This window comes from Struthio camelus, chromosome 1, assembly GCF_040807025.1.
Source record: "Struthio camelus isolate bStrCam1 chromosome 1, bStrCam1.hap1, whole genome shotgun sequence".
NCBI lineage: Eukaryota > Metazoa > Chordata > Aves > Struthioniformes > Struthionidae > Struthio > Struthio camelus.
Window position 1 is genome coordinate 207,796,986 of NC_090942.1, and position 18,747 is coordinate 207,815,732.

General features: G+C 39.2%; 1 protein-coding gene across 7 annotated transcripts in view; it reads left to right on the forward strand.

The window, feature by feature from the left end:
- PDGFD (platelet derived growth factor D) overlaps positions 1–18,747 on the forward strand; it is a 149,961-nt gene that overhangs the window by 98,350 nt on the left and 32,864 nt on the right. The window lies entirely within an intron of this gene.

Here is an 18,747-nt window from a genome sequence, read left to right on the forward strand (position 1 = left end):
GAATACTATCCATATGCAAAATTCAATAATGTATATGAGGAAACTCTTCTTAAGTTCTGGCATAATACTGTTTTATGTGATTTTGCTCAGGGCATATCATACTCATAAAATTGTCAGCTAGAGGCTTGTCTTTCAGGAGAGAAGCAGTTAACTCCTTTCTAATTAGAAAGGACTTACCCAAATCTTCAGCATTCCTTCCTCAGTTTTACATAAGCAGAGGATTTACAAGATTATCTATTCTCTTTTTTGTTTTTTTTTTACTTTTGGAAGGTGTTACAATATTAAAAGCAAAACAAAAAAGCAACATAGACTGCATGTTAAAAGAGAGATACTATCCTTCAGTGCATCTTGAGACATGGAGCATCTTAGAGTATCTCCCATATGGAAAGGAGTGCTTTCCATTTAATGAAGATTGCTGAGAACCCAGCAATCCTTAATCTGCTGCTTAATTCATCTCACAGAGAAAAGCTGTACTTCACCAGAGTTTGATGAAGAAAGGAAGTTTGTATGGTACACAAGGTAAGTTGTATGACAGGCAAGAACATTTCCTTTCTCCCAGTATTCAGAGCAGCACAAAAGATCTTGAAAAGTAGAAAAGATGTAAAACTTGGTGTTAGATAACTAGGCTATAAGGATGCTGAATTACTCCACCTGAGAAGGCATGTCTGGATGAGCAATTTCACTGGCAAGATGCAGCAGTCTTTGGGATCATCTACTCTAGGGTAGTTAATGTTCCAAATTAAATAATTCATTCCAGCATTTGCATCTAACCAACATCCTCAGGTGGAAAGCCTTTCAGATTTTCAGGCTAGTGATCCACCAGCCAGCCGAATGTGGTGTTTGAGTCAGAGGGAACCTGGGAAGCGGCAGTGAGGGGTATGGCCTGACCTGGCCAGCTCTTAGCAGTCGGTTGTCCCAGGCTGCCTCTGCTCTCAGTTCTTCCCAATGTTGTAGTGTAATGTACTCCTCCTGTCAGAAACCTGTTGTAGCCTTGAAAGGTAGGATTAGGCTAAAAGAAACACCGGTAGTTAAGGCAGTAGTAGATCGTAGAGTTAAGATACTTGGGAAGGCTGGTTTCAAAGGAATCAGTCAGGTCTCTTCTGAACATCTGATGTTCTCTCCGTGTTTACTCCTCGGTGCCAGACACAGATTACTAATAAGGCCGTTCCAGTACTTGCAGTATGGAGTTTATATTTCATTAGGAGTCTCCCTATGTTGTGTCGTAATTTCTAAAGCCATTTGTAAGTCAGAGGTGACACTGATACGGGAGTGGTGAAGAAAAGAAAGTTGCTGGGTGAAGAGGAATCACCTACCTTGGAGTCAGAGGATGCTACGAATACTTAAAGGGGAAGATCAAGTTAGGTCTGGGTCTGCCGTGTTCAGTCAGAAATGGAACAGCCAGAAATGGCAATGAAACAGAGGCAGTGGTAAAGACAAGGGAGGAGAGTTAACGCAGGGAATGTAATCCAAGTATAGAAATAAAAGTAACTGTATGTATGGCAAGCACATAAAGTGAAAGAGGCAGGTGTACAGAGAGAGAGAGAGAAGGCAGCAGAACCCTTCAGTGAAGCCAAATGGCAGTGGTCAGAGAGGCAGAAGAAGAACCAAATAAGTAAAGATTCTTGAAAGCTGATAAGAAAAAAAAAAAAAAGATATAGAGTGTGTGATTGACATGATACATCATGAACGATGAGGAAGAAAAAGAAACCTTCCCCATTTCACCAGGAAGGTGTCCAAGCGTCACTTGGACAATTGGCAATTTCAGTTGGATTGAAAAAGGATAATCACAATTAAGGAAACATCATTAACAAGGAAGCAAAGGGAAGGAAGGATTTGTTTAAACCAGAGGAGCTATGGCAGCATGATTAGGAAAGAAAGGAGGCAGATGAATCAGAGATGTAGACAGACAGTGGGCGTGAAAATAGTAAGGAAAGGGAGAAAGGTCTGAGAGGCTTGGAAGGCAGGTGTGAATCAAAATGGAAGCAGAGCAAAAGGCTATTTTCGCTACATCAGTCTCTGTTGGCAAGACCTCTGACTGCGGACCCAGGAAGTGGTATGGCTGGGTTTTGGGATGCATCAAAAATGAGGAAGGCAGTGGGAAATGTGTGTGAGGAATTTGGTTCACGTCAGGGAAATACAGACCTTCTGGCAAGGAAGATACCAAAGCTAGAAGAGAGGCCCGTAAGTACACAGTAGTTCCTGGAATCTGTCAGACTTCAACTGACAAAACAATTGTTTTAATCAGAAAGTAAAACAGAGCGTACTCTCTCTGTTTTCCCAGCTGCAAGCGTGTGTGTCTGGCAGTTTTCTGTTTGAACAGCACGGTGGAGAATTGGCCATTTGTTCTCCTCCTTCTCTAATTTGTTGACAGCTCAGTTAACTTGTGGCTCCCTTGCAGGACATTGTCATCGATCTGTCTTAGCATAACAAAAATCCTGTTGATGTCCAATTCCTGTTGAAAAAGTTACATCTTTAATCAAATAATATTAGGCACTGTTGGAGAATTTGCCTCAACTTGTGGCAATGGAAGCTCAAGGACATGAAAATATCCTGCTTTACATCCTCAGAGGATTACACAAGCACACGCTTGTTATTTTCAGAACCAGTACCCTGTCCCAAATAATAGACTCTAACAAGACTTTAAGAGCAGTATTCATTTAGGCCAGCTTTAGATTTTGAAGAACTGCATTTCCTGCTGGCAGTGCTTATCTGTTTTAAGAGTTCTTGAGGAAATCAGTTATGCAAAGAGGAAATTCCTAATTTTCCACGTTAGAGAGATAAAGATGAAAACAGAAAAAGGACCATTGTGTGCTGTACAAGAGGGTTACCTATGTTATGCAAAAAAAGGTCATACTTTATTTTTGTGGTAGTTCTCAAAAGTCTCATAAGCAACTATGTAGAATGTAAGGGTAGAGGATAAGGGCTTGCAGCGATGCTGCAGTTGTTGGCAAGTGCATAACACTAGCAGAATGATGGGTTTGTTTTTTTTTTTATTAAATGAATGAAGTGAACCTCGGTCTTGTAGCACCTGGTCATGATCTTGCGACTGTGCTTGGCTATGTGAGGGAATGTGTGAAGATTCATGGTGTGTCGTTTTTCCCTTAAGCTTGAATGTTCCTGCTGCTTCCCAGTTCATAATCAATTCATAGTCCTCACATAGCTGGATACTTTCAATTTTTTTCTGCTTAAAAGCTAATCTTTTCCCTGTTCTTCAAATGTCAGTTAGAGTCAAGCAGGCCCCCTGTTAAATAAAAATACAGGGGAGTACACTCCACAAATAGACTTCCAGTCAGCAAGAGTTTATGAAATACTGGTGAGTGGCAAAATTTCCTCTTCAATGAATAGGACATGAAACCCATCACAAAACTTGTTGGAAAGATCTTAAATGACCATTGATAGTGAGAGAAATAAATCAATGATTTCTAATGATATAGAAGTCTTGTGAATGAATGGTGGTTAACAAAAATGGATGAAGGATATCTAGACATTTTTGTACTAAACCTACTCTGGGCAAATTGATTAGTTGTCAAAAGCTTTTATATTTTCAGGCTTTTTTTACAATTTACCAGTCTTAAAATCAGTGAAGTTACTTACCTTGTATGTTGGACAGCTTTTTCAGGATATCCATAAAGTAATATTCTTAATTAAGATGAAGCATGTGTAGCTAGCAGAAAGTTAGGCAGGATCTGGCATTGAAAATTGTAACGCATGAAATGAAAGGCTACATTTACTGTACCATAATGAGAACAGCTGGGAGAGGGTAAAGGCCATCATATTCCCTGACATGGCTTCCCATGTCTGTGTGACCAAACAGAAAATATTGATAGCTTGAAAATGGTATTTCAACACTGTAAAAGGGATAGCCCAACTGAATTCTGGATATAGCTCTTGTCTGCTTTTCTGTTATGAGATATCAAGAGTCTTCAAGGATCTAGAAAAGACCTTGTAGCTAGTTTATCTGCTTAGCTGACTGTTATGAGGACACCACAAGGACAGGCGGACTATACGGTGCAAACTGAACATGCCACAACCACCCCATTGGTGCTGCTAGTAGATGCATGCACCTCTCTGTGCCTGCTCTAAAAAGAAAGGTTAAATCCAACCATTCTCACTTAAGTTTACCTGCAACCTATACCTCAATATGTATAAACATGAGGTCATTTTACGTTGTCAAACTTTGTTTAACAGTAGTCGTTAAACTGTCCATCGCGTTACCTGTTTGGTTGAAAAGCGTCATTTTTTCAGATTGTTATCTTGGGGACATAACGCTGGGCCTGTAAATCCTTGTTCTGTCTTTCAATTCTACTGTAACAGCAGATGAAGAATGTTAGCATGTGGAATGATAAAAATATCATAAGATTTGATCTCTTATTTCTCTTTGATCGTGCTCTGGGGTGTTTTACAGAAAATACAGTCCTAGCTTGGACTCCTGTTTGGGAGGGTGGCTGGAGATGACATGATTGATTCTGTGAACAGGTTAATTAGGTACTAAGGTTGTGTTAGAACACTACAAACCAGTGTTAAGTAACTCCTACTTGGTGCTTTGGTGTGGTAATTGGTCCCTCATTCCAGCGAGGTCATAAGGGAAGAGAAAATGGTTTATTCTTTCTAGACTGCGTTTCTGGTTGAGCAGTCCTTGCTCTAGATTTTCCAGAAAAGCAGAAGGTGCAATTTCTGGTTCATTGCTCTTTACCAAGATAACAGATATGCTAAAAAAAAATAAAAGTTTAATTCTGTACTAACTTCAGTGTGTACCGACTATGGTGGAGAAGAGTAGGAGGTCAGTCTGCTCTCAGGTTTTTCTTTTGACTGAGACCTAGAGAAAGTGACTGGTGAATTGAAACATGCTCGACCTGCAACCTACCCTTAAAAGCACACTGAAGAACTTGTAAAAACCCTTCACAGCAAGTATTGTTTTCTATTGTCTTTTACATAAAAACAAGAATTGTACATCTTCAGTCTTTTAGAGAGGGGAGCTCCTAGGCTCAACTTCCAGTTTTGTATTACACCAATATTATTTATTTGACCTTCTGTCAACATGATCTTATAAAGACTGTCATAGTCGTGTACTGTTCTAGCCGAAGTTTGTATCACAGGGTCTATTTCAAATGTAGAACTGTGCAATGTGTTTTTGTTATTCTTGGCAAGCCATAAAAAACAATGCATTGTGTATAATGTGTGTTTAATTGCTTACAGAATGAATCTTTGCCTTGTTTGTTGCAACAGCTGTAACCACTTGAAAATACTTACAGCCTTGGAACAAATGATCCTGGTTGTTTTAAGATTTCCAAATCTAAATATTGGGGGGGAGGGGGGGGGAGGGTGTAGGCTTTTCTGATCAGTAATGTGTAATTCAGTCAAACATAGAATCTGAGAATTTAAAGAAGATGTGAGTTCATGTTAACCCATTTTTCTCCCACTGCAGGAATTTTCTGTATTTTAATTTACTGATTGTTCATCTAGCATCATTTTTAAATATGACAAGCATAGGAACATATCTCCTGGGAGATGAAAGCATAGACTAATGAATCACCATCAGAAAGACTTTTTTTTACTTTAGTGGTTAATCTTAATTTTCCCTTTTTTAATGCCATACCATTGCATGCAATTTTATTTCATCCTCATTTATGATAAAGAAATCCGGTCTTTTTGTTGTAGGTGTTTGTCTCCTTCAGAGTTTGTAGAGTGCTTTCACACCTTTGTTTATTGCTTAGTCAAGCAATAGTGTCCATATATTGTCCGTATATAGTCAAGCAAGAGTGTCCATAGTGTCATTCAGAAAAATTGAGGCTATCCAGTCCCAATGCAGTTTCTGATGTTCTTTACAAAACTCTCACACAGTTTCCTCACTTTTTACAATGTCACTGTGATAGTGAAGGGAAATGAATCTCATGATTCAGGTGTCACTGGGACTGTACGTGAGGAGAGAGTATTGCCTACCTGTTCATGGTACCATGCCTGTGCAGTTCTGTATGATAGTAGCATGTTTGGTTGCCGTAACGCCAGAAATTTGTTTTTTAATTTGTTTTCCTCTGTCAGCTCAGTCTGTCTTTAGCTCCAAAGTTTCCGAAGTTCCTCCTCCTATTCACCATGTAAGTTTGGAACACATTAGGTTGCATTTTTCCAGTGCAACTTTGCCCTTGTTGGGTCCTGATAACATATGTGGTGTTTCCGTGTCCTCAGTGAAGACATCAGTTAGGCCAGCCGTGACGCCTTCTCATGGCCTCAGGTTTTCCCATCTCTGAGAAGCACAAAGATCCTTTTTAATGGGATTAACTTGTAAAGGAGCTGTAGAAGCGCCCTGTGTTTTTAGTGTTTGTCGTCTGGGATTCTCTACTGGTTATGTGGACTGCGCTGCCAAACTGAGATTACTAAGCAAAGGGGTTTGTCTGCTGCGCTGCTTTATTTGGATGCATTTTTTTTTTTCTGTGCTGGTCAGACTTACCTGAGATTCCCTCTAGTTTAAGAAAATTTATGAATACAAGATGGAAAACAGCATTAGAAAGGAAAAAGTGCAATAGTAAACCTCAGTTCTAGGTCATGCTGAGCCACTGAGTTTCTCTTTACTCCTCTCAGCTAGTCTGGCAGGTGGGAAAAGGCCAGTAGCTATTCTCATCCCTTTCCACCTCCTCGGGCTGCATCGTGACTGGAACTCTCAGGATGAGTGTGCTTCCTTTTACCAGTTTTTATTCTTAATCTGACTCACTGCGTTCCAGGCTTATGCAATCAGAAAAGATCCTCTGCACTGGAGAAGCCTGTATGCTTGCAAGCCTGTGCTGTTCTTTATTCAGCACTTTGCTTCTAACTTAAATGACCTTCATGCTGTACACCATATTGCCAAAGACAGTTGCAGTACTGTATAAATCTAGTTTGTATTTTCTATGCATAAGTCTTTCTTAAATTTACAGCTTCTGTTTTGCTTTGAGCAGTTTGTAAAGTCCATATATGTTATCATAATAGCACAGGTGACAGATACGTATTCACACCCATCCTTTCTTAGTTGCAGGGCTCCTGTCACTTTAGACTTGATAGGATAAATCTTATTAGAAAATTTTTGGTTACATGACATGTTCTTATGTAAAATAAGCCCTTGCTTGGTGCTGAGCTCTGTGCCACTGCACTAAAACCCTCCTCAAACCCAGTGCCTTGTTTTTTATCATAGTTCTCTGCCTACAGTCCTTTGTCTGTTTTTGAACCCACGTATTTCTCTCCAGGCAGAACTGATTTTGAACATAAGCTTTAAATATGCCATGCCAAAGAAAGCTAGATCTATTACATTTCCTATCTTTTGTAATACTGAGAAAAATGCAGTCCTGTTTTTTTTTTTTTTTTTTTGATGGTCAGTTTGGTCCCCGGCCAATGCTTAATTAGAGACACTCTGATGCTGTAACTATATAGGACTAGAATTTGCAACTGCGCACTGGAATCTAAAAATATTTTTTAGATCTGTGGACTTTTTCTTGTCAGCTCATTTTCAGTAGAATCAAATGCCATTCAATTTTTCTGTGATCCTTGAAAGCAGGATTTTTTTTTTTCATAATTTTTGCTTGGGGAAATATTTGAAACATACAAACTGACATTTTGTGGCAGGCAAAACTTATTTTCCAGGTTCTGCGGAGCTCTTAAGCCCCAGGTGCCTTTTTTAATAATACTTCTTATCTTGTTAACTATAAAAATGCTTATTTTTAATCAATATTGGTGTTCTCATGTATTTCTCAGATTATATGTAGTAACAAAATGTTTCTACAGTGGAAGTTTTTCTAAAAAGAAAGGTCTTTATTACATAATCTTGATTCCAGGGACTGTTAAAGCCCAGCTGTTAGGCATATAATGACTAAATGCTGAAGCATATACACATGATTGTTTGCACTGGTAGATTTTTAGCACATCACTGCCATGGTTTTGACTGGTGGGGGTGAGCATGGGCTTGGGGCCATTTCCAATATGCAGTTTGTTGGGGCCACTCTGTTTTGCAGGATAATAGTTGTGTACTAGGGCATGAAGCATGCCATGTCTGATTGCTCTCTAGCTCATTTTATTTACTAATACAGATGTAGCCTGAAAGTTTTTACCTGGAGAGTGGTCTTTTATTTCATTTTCTCTTTACTGACTGACAGCACCACAAGTAATAGTTAATGCCATCTGAGAGCCATGAGGAGTTCAATGTTTGCAGACCTATGGATATTTTTAAACGAGTATCCTATCTTTGGAAAAAGATCAAAGGAACAAACAAACGAATTCCTAAACTTAGGAAAATAGCCTGGAAGAAATTAGGCTAAGTTTTCAACTAGTATAAGACAGGGTAAAACAACAGCTTTTGGACCACAAATTTATCTTATACCGAGGTCTGGCAGATAAACTTGAAACAAAAAAAAAAAAAATTAACTCAGGCACTGGGAAGACTGGTGGTCTAATTGCTTCCTATGCATTGTGTTACATGCTGAAAAAAGCTAATGATGGCAATATGCTGCTGAAAACTTTGCTGTCTCTAGCAGTAAACAGAAATTGTGGATGCTGTGTAAGTATTGGTACCTACACCAAACAGGAAGCAACTGCTGTTTTTGCAGATGCGGTGGAACTTTTGCAACTGAATGGAAATGAGATTCTCAATTCAGGAGCTCTCCAAATGTTCAATGTAATGTATGCTCATATTAGTTCTGAGCCTCCTGTCCTCTATACATGCATGACAAGGCCCTCTGTGCTTATCTTATGCTCATGATTAACAGTCAGAGGGCCTGTATATATCAATCGTGTTCTCACTCAGGCCTTACATCCCTTTTCTGCATAGTCATGAGTTTATACAGAAAAATTGGTATTATCAAGCTTCGATGGAAGAAAAAGAAGAAAAAAGCAGTTGGGACACATAATTGAAGAGAGCAGAAAATAGGGCACTCTGCTTCCTTTATATGTAATTTATCTCCGTCACCAACAGTGAAAGTAAACACTCTCCATCTTAGCAGCAACTTTCTGCACTTGGCATTGTTAGTGCAGTGCTGGTTGAGGTACGTTTTCCAGGTGCACTAAAAAATAGATTAAAAGCACAGAAAGTGTTTATAATGCAGCAGTTAATGCTGCAGTGGCTGTTCAAGAGAGTTTGTCATCTTGAACAAAGATGGGCAGGGTGGCCAGGAAGGCTGTATTAAACCCAGCAGTAAAACATCAGCAGACTGTAGTTTTGATCAAAAAATGATATCTGGTGTTCAGGAAAGATTCACTGATTTTTTTGAATCACCGAGCAAAGTCTTTCTTCCTGAGGGTACAAGAGCACTTTCCACATGTTTCTTTCCATAAGCCTGCATCACTGGCGGAGGTAGAAAGTACCTGTGAAACAGCCTAGCCAGCTCAGACCAGTGCTGCGAGGCTGTTACAGCATGAGTTTGGTGCCACCTTGGCACCTAAATAAACAGACTATAAAGCTACCTGTTAAAATTTCATTGATGCTGTTATCACAGCTAGACAGATTAAAAGTAACTAGGTGTGTCTGTTGTCTGGGGACTACTTGTCTTTGGTTTCTGGATAAGTCTCTTCTGAGCACGGCCCTCTTCTACTGCCATGAGAACCTTGTAAAGACAGTCAGGTGTCAGGTGTTCCTCCACCGCTAGCGAAGATGTGTCCCCCCCACCTCTACCTGCCTTCCCCGGGAGCACCCGAAGTGTTGTGATTTGTGATGGTGAGATATCCCTCTTGTTATATGGGGAACCTTCTCCTGTCACCCCTGTGACGTCCCTGGGTATGCAGTCCAGTCACCTTGTGCTCATAACATCACATCACATTGCAGATTAGGTTCACGCTTTTCCTCTTTTCTCGGCCCAGGCTCTTGGCCTTTTGAGTTTGTGTGTGCCATCATATGCACTATCTGGTTCTGATTCTTTTTTTTTCTCCATTTACATTCTTCTAAATGAAAGCTTATTTTTCTTTCCTACCTCTGCTGCTGACCTCTGGTAGTCCCAGCATATTTCTTTGTATAAAATAGCGTTCACAATTTGTAATTTTTTTTTTCCAACTTCAACTCCTGTGACATTTTCCAGGTCATTAGTATAAATCTGAAATAAACAGTTCCTCTTGATTTTCATCCCTTTGAAAATACTTAGACTATTGTAATTCTATAGCTATCCTCAGTCTGTTTGGTTATGCTTGTATTTAATCTGAATTTAAATAAAATGTTATGCACTAATTCTGATCCAGTATATACCTTCCTGTCCCTGAGATCATGATTGCAGTTCACTGTGTAGAAGGATTTCCCAAACTGGCTTTTGGTAAGTTAATGCAACAGTTGTTGAGGTCATTTAGTTAGATTGTCCACAAAAATGTGGCAAATGTTAAAATGTTTTCTTTTTATCTAGTCTTCATTCTTAATGTTACCTATAACTGATGGCTGTAAGAATAGCACAGAAAAGAAATTAGAAGTGTGACTGTTTCAAAGGTACTTATATTTAGCTTGAACAGTAATGGCAATTAGTGGGAACAGAACTGGTGCTGGTAGTTCAATCTGAATAGTTTTCTTTTCCTTACTCTAACTAAACTCCAGTTAAATTCAAAATAAGCGGTATCCTTTGCTGTTTGCAATAAATCAACAGCTTTCGATCCCATCAGAAAACTAAAAAAAACTAGTAGAAAATGGTACTCGTATACTTCAGAGATTATATTTTGTTTTTTTGTATGATTCTCATATTAGAACGTTTCTATAGCAGTCATTTTGAGTCGTCCTTAAAAACTCAATGCCTTCCAGTCAAAGCAAACAAATTGTTTTGCTTTGCATTATCTGTGAAACATGACACATGCTTCTGCTGCATGCTTCCTGCAGAATTAAACAGCATCCTCTGGGAGAGAGCTGAAAAACAAATGGAACTTTCACAAGAAATCAATAGGCTGGGATTGCTGCTAGGACAGCTAATGTCCCTTACCGGTACCTTTTTATATTGTGTCCTCAGCTTTAGAATTAAATTTGCTTGGCTTCCATTAGAGTGTTTCGTTGTTATTGTTCCTCGTTGTTTCTCCTAAATCTCATCTGAAAATTTGATTGTGCATATCAGAACACTTAGCATATCATCATAACAGAACCACAGAAAAATTGGCATATTATATTAAATTAGGCTGTCTTTGTAAATGATTATTTTCAGCTGACTATAGAATGTGCTTACATGTATAAATAAAGGTAGAAAGCCAAGCAGAAAGAAGACAGAAAATAAAAAGCTATCTCCTATGAGGTTTTCTTCCGTTAATATTTTTCCTTCTAGCCCTCAAATTAGGACCACTCAGTACATTCCCTTTTGGAATGAGTCATGTCAGCAAGGAGGACTCGAAATAACCAGCTGTCACTGCCTTCTGTTAATTCTGAAGGACTTCTTTGCCCACCTGGACACTACAGGGCAAATGAAGTGTCAGCATTTTTCAATTTTGCTCAGGGCAAATTTGCCTATTACCAGGGAGGTTGCTTCCAAAAACCTGTCAGTCAGCATGACAGAAGTTCACCAAAGTCCTCTCAAGGGCATTGGATTCTGAATTGAGAATGAGTTGCAGACTCCGGGGTCACTCTTTTCAAGCAGCGAGAATTACTGAGTCATGAGGCTGATCTGAGAGCTTTCCACCTTGCTGTTCCCGTATGCTGCTCTGATCTGCAGTGTAATACCCCTCCCCCAGGCCACTTCCACCGCCTGGCAGAGTCAGCGCTTGGAGTCGCAGGGTTGCCAGCAAGCAGCTCTAATGGGGCAGGACCACAGCTGGGGACCCTTAGTCACCGCCCCAAGGTGACCAACAAGGCAAATTGCCTTCAGCACCCTCCATTGCTCCTGGAAGATGGGCACTTTGGATCTGAGGCCCTAGGTGGGAAGAGTCGCCTCAGCAAGCAAAGATCTCTTTCTCTATAATAATAACTTAAAGGGAACAGTCTGTTAAGTGAGATAAGGTGAACCAGGGCTCTTGTGGAAATACCTAATGCAATAATGGCCTATAACACAGGTGTGGGGAGAATGACCGGGGCAACTGCACACTCATTAGTCTGACCTAGAAAGCTTATATGGTACTTGTCATGAGAGAAGGTACAGGAAGATAGAAGCAGGAAATAGAAAGGCACAGGAAAATATAAAAAGTTTCATATCTGTTTGTCAAAGGTGCTCATGCCAGACTGGAGTGATAGTCTGAAAGGAAAGAAATTCTGTATATCTGACTGGACTTCAGAGGAGCATCTCCTGCAGTGCCACACAGGAAACGATTACTGATCCTGGAGAAGATGGCTATTAATAAAAGAACCACAGGGCACTCAAAGGAGTGACAGCATGCTGTAATGAGAGGGAGTATCAAACCAGAGAGAGCTTGCCAGTGGGAGTTCCTCAAGGGTCAGTCTCATGACTGATTTTATTTCCAGTCTTTCTTAGGGACCATAGCAAAACCTGTCAGAGTAACATTTTAATGAATTTTGCAGTGCACACAGAGCTGAAGTGCATTGCCTGTGAATGGGACAGTCACAATTTCACAGAAGAACTGAATGACCTTGAAAACCAGACGATTGGTTTGGAATTTCATGCAAGAATTTGGCAAGAGCCCAAAGAGAGAGGTCACTCACATAGAGCTTAATAACAAAAACATTTGCTGTGAAATGGATTTCACCAGTTAACAAAGAGGGGAGAAGAAAGCTTCTGCGTGTGATAGACGTGGAAAGTATCAATGAGGCACTAGTTGTATCTTTTCAGGAATGCTGTGTATGGTTTTGGTCCCCATAGTACAATGAAATTGCATCTTTCTTGGACTGCGTTCAGGGAACAGCTACAGGATAATGGGGGAAAAGAGAGTATTTCTTATTGAGAATGAAGAGAAGTTGTCTTGCTTAATATATTATAACAGAAGTTGAGAGGAGATACAGCATCTCTTCACAAGTACTGCAAGAAGCAAACCCTGGAGAGGAAAAAAAGGACAAAACTGGCACGTATATAAGTACATAAAGATAAGTTTAGCCTGGAAACAGCCATCCAGTCTGAGGAATTTTGAGGAGCAAAGAAAACCTGACTAGATTCAAAATGGACAGTGAGCTGTTTATGATGATGGAGTGTCTGAAATAATCAGGGTGCTGGAAGTGATGACCAGGAATATCCTTTCAAGGTGTCTGTCACTGTGTTTAAATTCAGAGCTGAAATTCACCGTTCAGATAAAAATGGCAAAGGAAGGATTGCAGAATACTTACAATGAAAGTTAGTTGGTTTATATTTTGTTTACAATTGCTTAACTGCAGTACACACCAGAGTAGCTGTTAGCAAACAAAATCTCTTGTACATGGAGAGCTAAGAACAGGCCTCTATGATAAATAGAAAAATTAAAGCTAATGAACAGTTTGCATAGCATGCCAGTAAAGTCCTGTCCATTCTCACATGGGCTTGTGCATCAGATGGGGATCTCACAGGCAGGTTAATGTTTGCTGACATCTGATTTTTCAAAGGCACAGCTATTGTCTTACTTGGGCAAATATGCTCTGACCTTTTAGAGAGATCATTTAAATGTCAATGTCTTGGGTTCTTTCATAATACACACCCAGCAACACCTACTTCCAAAACTAGGTGAAGGAGGAAGAGAAGTATTGACCAAACACGACTGCTTTTTATATTTTTTTTCTGCTTCAGTTTTACTTTGACTTTTCATAAAGAAATATATCAAACTGCAGGTAACCTAAATTATTATTACAGCTTTAAACTTTGAAAAATTTAAGCACTTTGTGCCTCCTTTTCAGCTATAACCAGTAAATATGTCAGAACAGATCAAGAGTGATTTTAGATGTCATTTTGCAAGAGTATTAATTTAGTCATAACTGATAATAAGGTTGTAGCTACTGATATGTAGTGTCAGCTGGGCTTCAGAAACTCAATTTATGTCTTTTTCTATAGAGCAAGAATCATACTATCGCATTTGGGATCAGGCACTCTTTGGTGGCTGTCTGACCTTTTGTTACTGACTGTAGAATAGTGATGTCTTAAATGGCCATAAGGCTACACTAAAAATAGAAAGAAACATTCAATATGGTTATAGTTATTTGTTCAGCTCTTATCTATTCCAGTAATAGTTGTCATCAGTGGTAAAATATTATCTTACTTCCAGTTTGAATATCGTTGCCTTCAGATTACAGCCACCTGATTTTGTTAAATGCTCACATTGCTAGATAAAAGAGCATGTTAACATTGGTAATAGCCTCTTGTAACTAACTGCAGATTATTATCTGGAGAGACAAGGTTAAGTTACCTCTAGCTCTTCTGAAAGATAGTAGCCTCCATTTAGTTTTTCATTGCAAGGCATGATTTCCAGATTACAAATAATCATTGTTGTATGCTTTCCAAATTCATCATCTTTTATTTTAAAGCTTGATCACCAGAAATGACCACTTTACTGCTACTGCAGATAAGAAAAATGCAACCTCTCAGTTGCCTGCTGTAGGAAAGCAAGTATCTTTGAACATCCTTATAATAACTAGTAATAAATATCACACTGATAAGGAAGTGAAACCTAGCAATGTAATGGATTGAAAGTATGGTAAAGAGAGAGGTATTTCAGAGGGTACATCTCTATCTTTTTATTTGTCTTTAAGAACATAAATAGGACTATACTGAAATATTGCATGAGCAATTACAATGAGCCAGTAGAAGTGTACCTACTTGAGTACTTATCGCAGTGTTTTTTTGAATGGAATGACTTTTCTTTTACCTATTACTTGACCTAACACTTTTACTGCTATGCAGTGTGATTTGAGCTTAATTTTTATTTGCTTGAAGTACCTGTCATTTTCTATATAAAATGTAATATCTGTAAATTCAACTTTCAGAGAAAGTGTTGGTTCTAAGGCTTATTACGAGGAAAAAGAAAAAGAAAAATCTCGTGCCCAGATTAGGGTGACTTGATATACCAACTAAAATTATAAGTTTATCTGCTTATCACCTGCCTGTCTGCAAACAGGTGATTTTACTTGCCGTGCGCTGAATGCTATAGATGCATGTTCAGTATTGTTCAAAAATACCTCTGTCTGAGAGTTTCCTTTTATTAATTTAAATGTTAGGATAATCTCCTTTTCTTCATGTTATAATTTACCTCAGGTTTACCTTACAGACCTCCCACTGTAATGGACATGCCCATTTCACCTCTGATTTGATTTTGCAGAATCTTCATTGCTGCTCAGTACCAGTTCCCTTAGCATATCCCCTTCTTCCTGTACCTCTGCAAACTTCTAAAAGCTGCTGCTCTGTTGTACAGTTTGTAGCTATAGCATCTAAATAGCACAAAGCTAATGTAGATAGACAGAGCTCAACACTTTCAGTTTCTCTGTGCTCATTTTTCCTTACTTTTTTCTTCCTCCTTCTCATGCTCTTTTTCAGTTGGCCCAAGAACATGTCTATATTTTTACCTTTTTCCCCCCTCACTTCTTTTCTGCTCCCATTACAATGCCAAATGGAGAATGCAGCTTCTTCAGGAGAGGACCATATTAAACAGGCAGGCTGTGACCATCAGTCTAAGATGCTATCTGAGCTCTTCTTGATCACAAGTCTTTTCTTGTGAACCTTTCCTACTCCTTAAAGCTCAGAGCATCCCCTCAGCTTTTATTAGCTATAGTTTATAGTTGTTTTGGCAGATAGATAATTTTTACCTAACCTAATACAATTACGTCTGGGACCTGTAGAGCAGGAGAAAGCATTGAGAGATGCATATGCAGAGCTTGGGGCTGCTTCTTTTCACTGGATGGACAGCTGCAGGTATGTTGTTCCTACCCTGTGGCAGTTATTGCCTATCACAGGCATCAGGCCTGGTAGATGTCAAGCACAGAGATGACAAAAAAATGGATTACAGTGATAAAGCAGGAATCACAGAAATGTTAGAAAGTGTTTCTTGTTCTTAATTTGAGGACCACAGAGTAATTCAGCTTGGCTAAAGGGGACTCATATACTTTACTGGACTCATGGTGCAGTAGAGTGAGTCGTGGACTCAAACTGGAGTTTACAGGTCCCAAACGCATCGCTGGTGCCTTCCCAACAGCTCCAGCACCAGCTACTCTCCCTATTCCCATTGAAAATGCCAAACTGCGTGGTGGCTTGACCCTGGCAGAGACTGTGCTGCTACAGTTTGTGGAGCTGCAGGCTGTAAACCATCTCCCTCTGCAGCCAACTCTGTCTCTATTTTTTAAGTTTCATATATCCTTGAGAGCAGAGATTATGCCTCATGATCTCCACTTTTGAAAGCCCTTGGTGAAACAAAGAGTATTCGCCATGACTCCCTCTCACTTATCTGATGTCATTGGTTGGAGACAGGGTGTGGACAAAGTCAGTCTGTGAAGGAAAGAATAGTTTATCTTTGTCTGAAACAGAGCCACCAACAATACATCAATGCCCATACATGTTTAACCCTGAGGACTGATTCAGGGTTTGTCTCACTGAGCTGTAATTTTGAAAGCTGAGATACGGAAATAGTTTTCCCTCAATAATAGTAGCTGCTGTCAGAAGATGGTTAGTAACCCTTTGGCTTTACCTGTATTTTTGCTGCTTGTAGAACAGCTAATATGATGCTTTGCTGAAATCTCAAGTAAGGTAATGTTACCATGACACTCATGCAAAAATAAAAGCACTGTTGTCAGGGTGATGTAGCCAAATTATTGCCACCCTATTTTCCTAAGATACAGTTAAAAAGGATGTAAAATGATTGTGGTTTAACTAAATGTTTTAATGCCAAATGAAGAAAACAATAGCCAAGTAGTCATGTGCTAATCTACATAAACAAGGTACTGTGAATTCAATGCATAGTTCTGAAAATAGATTTGTCCTTCAGGTTCTGTTAGGGACAATGGTGAGAAAGGAGAAGGGTTTTGAAATGATGAGAAACACTTTGATATCATTACTTGAAATAGCTGCGAGCAGAAGCCGTAGATAATAATAATCTTCAAACTGTAGAGGTTGAAAGCTCTGAGAAGCCAAGAATGATTGCAGCTGCCTTAAGTGATGGTGGAACAAAGCCATCTAGTCATGAATAGTTTATGCAAATGAAATATAATCACAGAGTCAAAATGTGCAGTCATCAGGTTTGAGATCCAGGAAGCAGGTGGTACACATATCGATGTCACGGTTTTGGAGTGGTTCCCTGGCATCAGCCATCTCAAAGAATCGTAGACTAAAGAAACAGTTTTGATGTCTACAATTAGATAACACAAGGGGACCGTCACTTCAAACAGAAAATGATTCCTTGTCTGCAGTCTTCTCCAGACATTCAATGAGGCAGATTGTCCCTGTTTTAACATAATGCTTCAGAACTCAATGCCACTTTTTTCTGGAAGTGCTAAATGGAAGCTAATGACAGAGAGGAAATGATTTCCAAGTTTTGCAACTGGCAAAGGTTACCAGAGGATCTCTGAGCATTTTAAATCCATTTGTATGTGTTTTAAAGTGTAGCTTATGTAGAGCTGGGCAACAAAAAAAGAATGGGGCCAAGGTAGCCAACTGATAATATTTTGCGTCTATATTCTTAGAAGAAAATAGCCACTCTAATTAGTCACATTTTAATAGCTCTGCAGTTTTGTTGCTCACTTAGTGACACTATAGTTTGATGGCCTAACTTAAACTAACCATAAGTACTAAAGAAAGCACTAAAGCTTTGATGTCTCAGGTTTGAAGAAAAGTAGCATTTTAAGGAAGAAGAAACAGTAACATTATTGAATTAAAAATCTTACGATTTTTAGGGCATTTATATAGTTTTCTGTAGGAAATTAAGAATATTAAAGTAACCATTTCTTTGAAGTCAGAATTTGAACCCTGCTGTTTCTTCTTGATTAAGGGAGAAATTTATTGATGGACTAGCAGATTATGTGATCAGTTTTATCGTTTGCCTTATTAAGAAGTAACTGAAGACGTGCATATATGTACGATCCAACACAGTATTGACTCCAGAGAGCATCCATTTTCCCTTTTAGATTGCCAGCTTAAAAAATGCACAGCACATACTAAGTCAGTGTAAAAAGGTGAGCCCAGGTATTGAACCTTGTATTCTTTAAATCCTTGAATTATGGAATTCAGTTATCATAAATGAAAACCTTGGTATGCTGTCTCTTCAGTTTTCTCACCTGCTCATTCATGTTGATCATTCTCCAGTGCTGCCTTTTTTTCCATTTTTTCATAGTTTAATTTTTCCATCTGGAAATGAGCAAAACTGAAAAAATTAAAGAAAGGTTTTATTCATTATTTTAGTAATGATTGCCCTTCACTGATCAGAGAAGTAGGCTTGCATTTAGCTGACCAACTGTCAATATCTACAATTCTGACATCTGCATTTAAGCTAGTCATCCCAAGCTCCCTTAATAACCAATGGAGAGGAAAAAACATTTTTAGGATGCAATTCATGTTAACCAAAATTAGGCCTCTAAAATAGATCAGATGAATTCAATTCAAAAAATGCTAGTTTCAGTTGACTATACATGGAAACAAGGCTGACTAGATTAGATGTCTGCTTTGTAGGTATCTAAAGGTAGATGAGATAAATCCCATCCCTTTTTTCAAAGAGCATCACCAGCAGGTCAAGGGAGGTGATCCTTCCCCTGTATTCAGCACTGCTGAGGCCATATCTGGAGTGCTGTGTCCAGTGATGGGCTCCCCAGTGTGAGAAAGACATGGATTTGCTGGTGTGAATCCAGCGAAAAACCACAAAGATGACTAAGGGACTGGAGCATTTCTCATAAGAGGAAAGGCTGAGAGAGCTGAGGCAGTTCAGCCTGGAGAAAAGAAGGCTCACAAGGCAGAT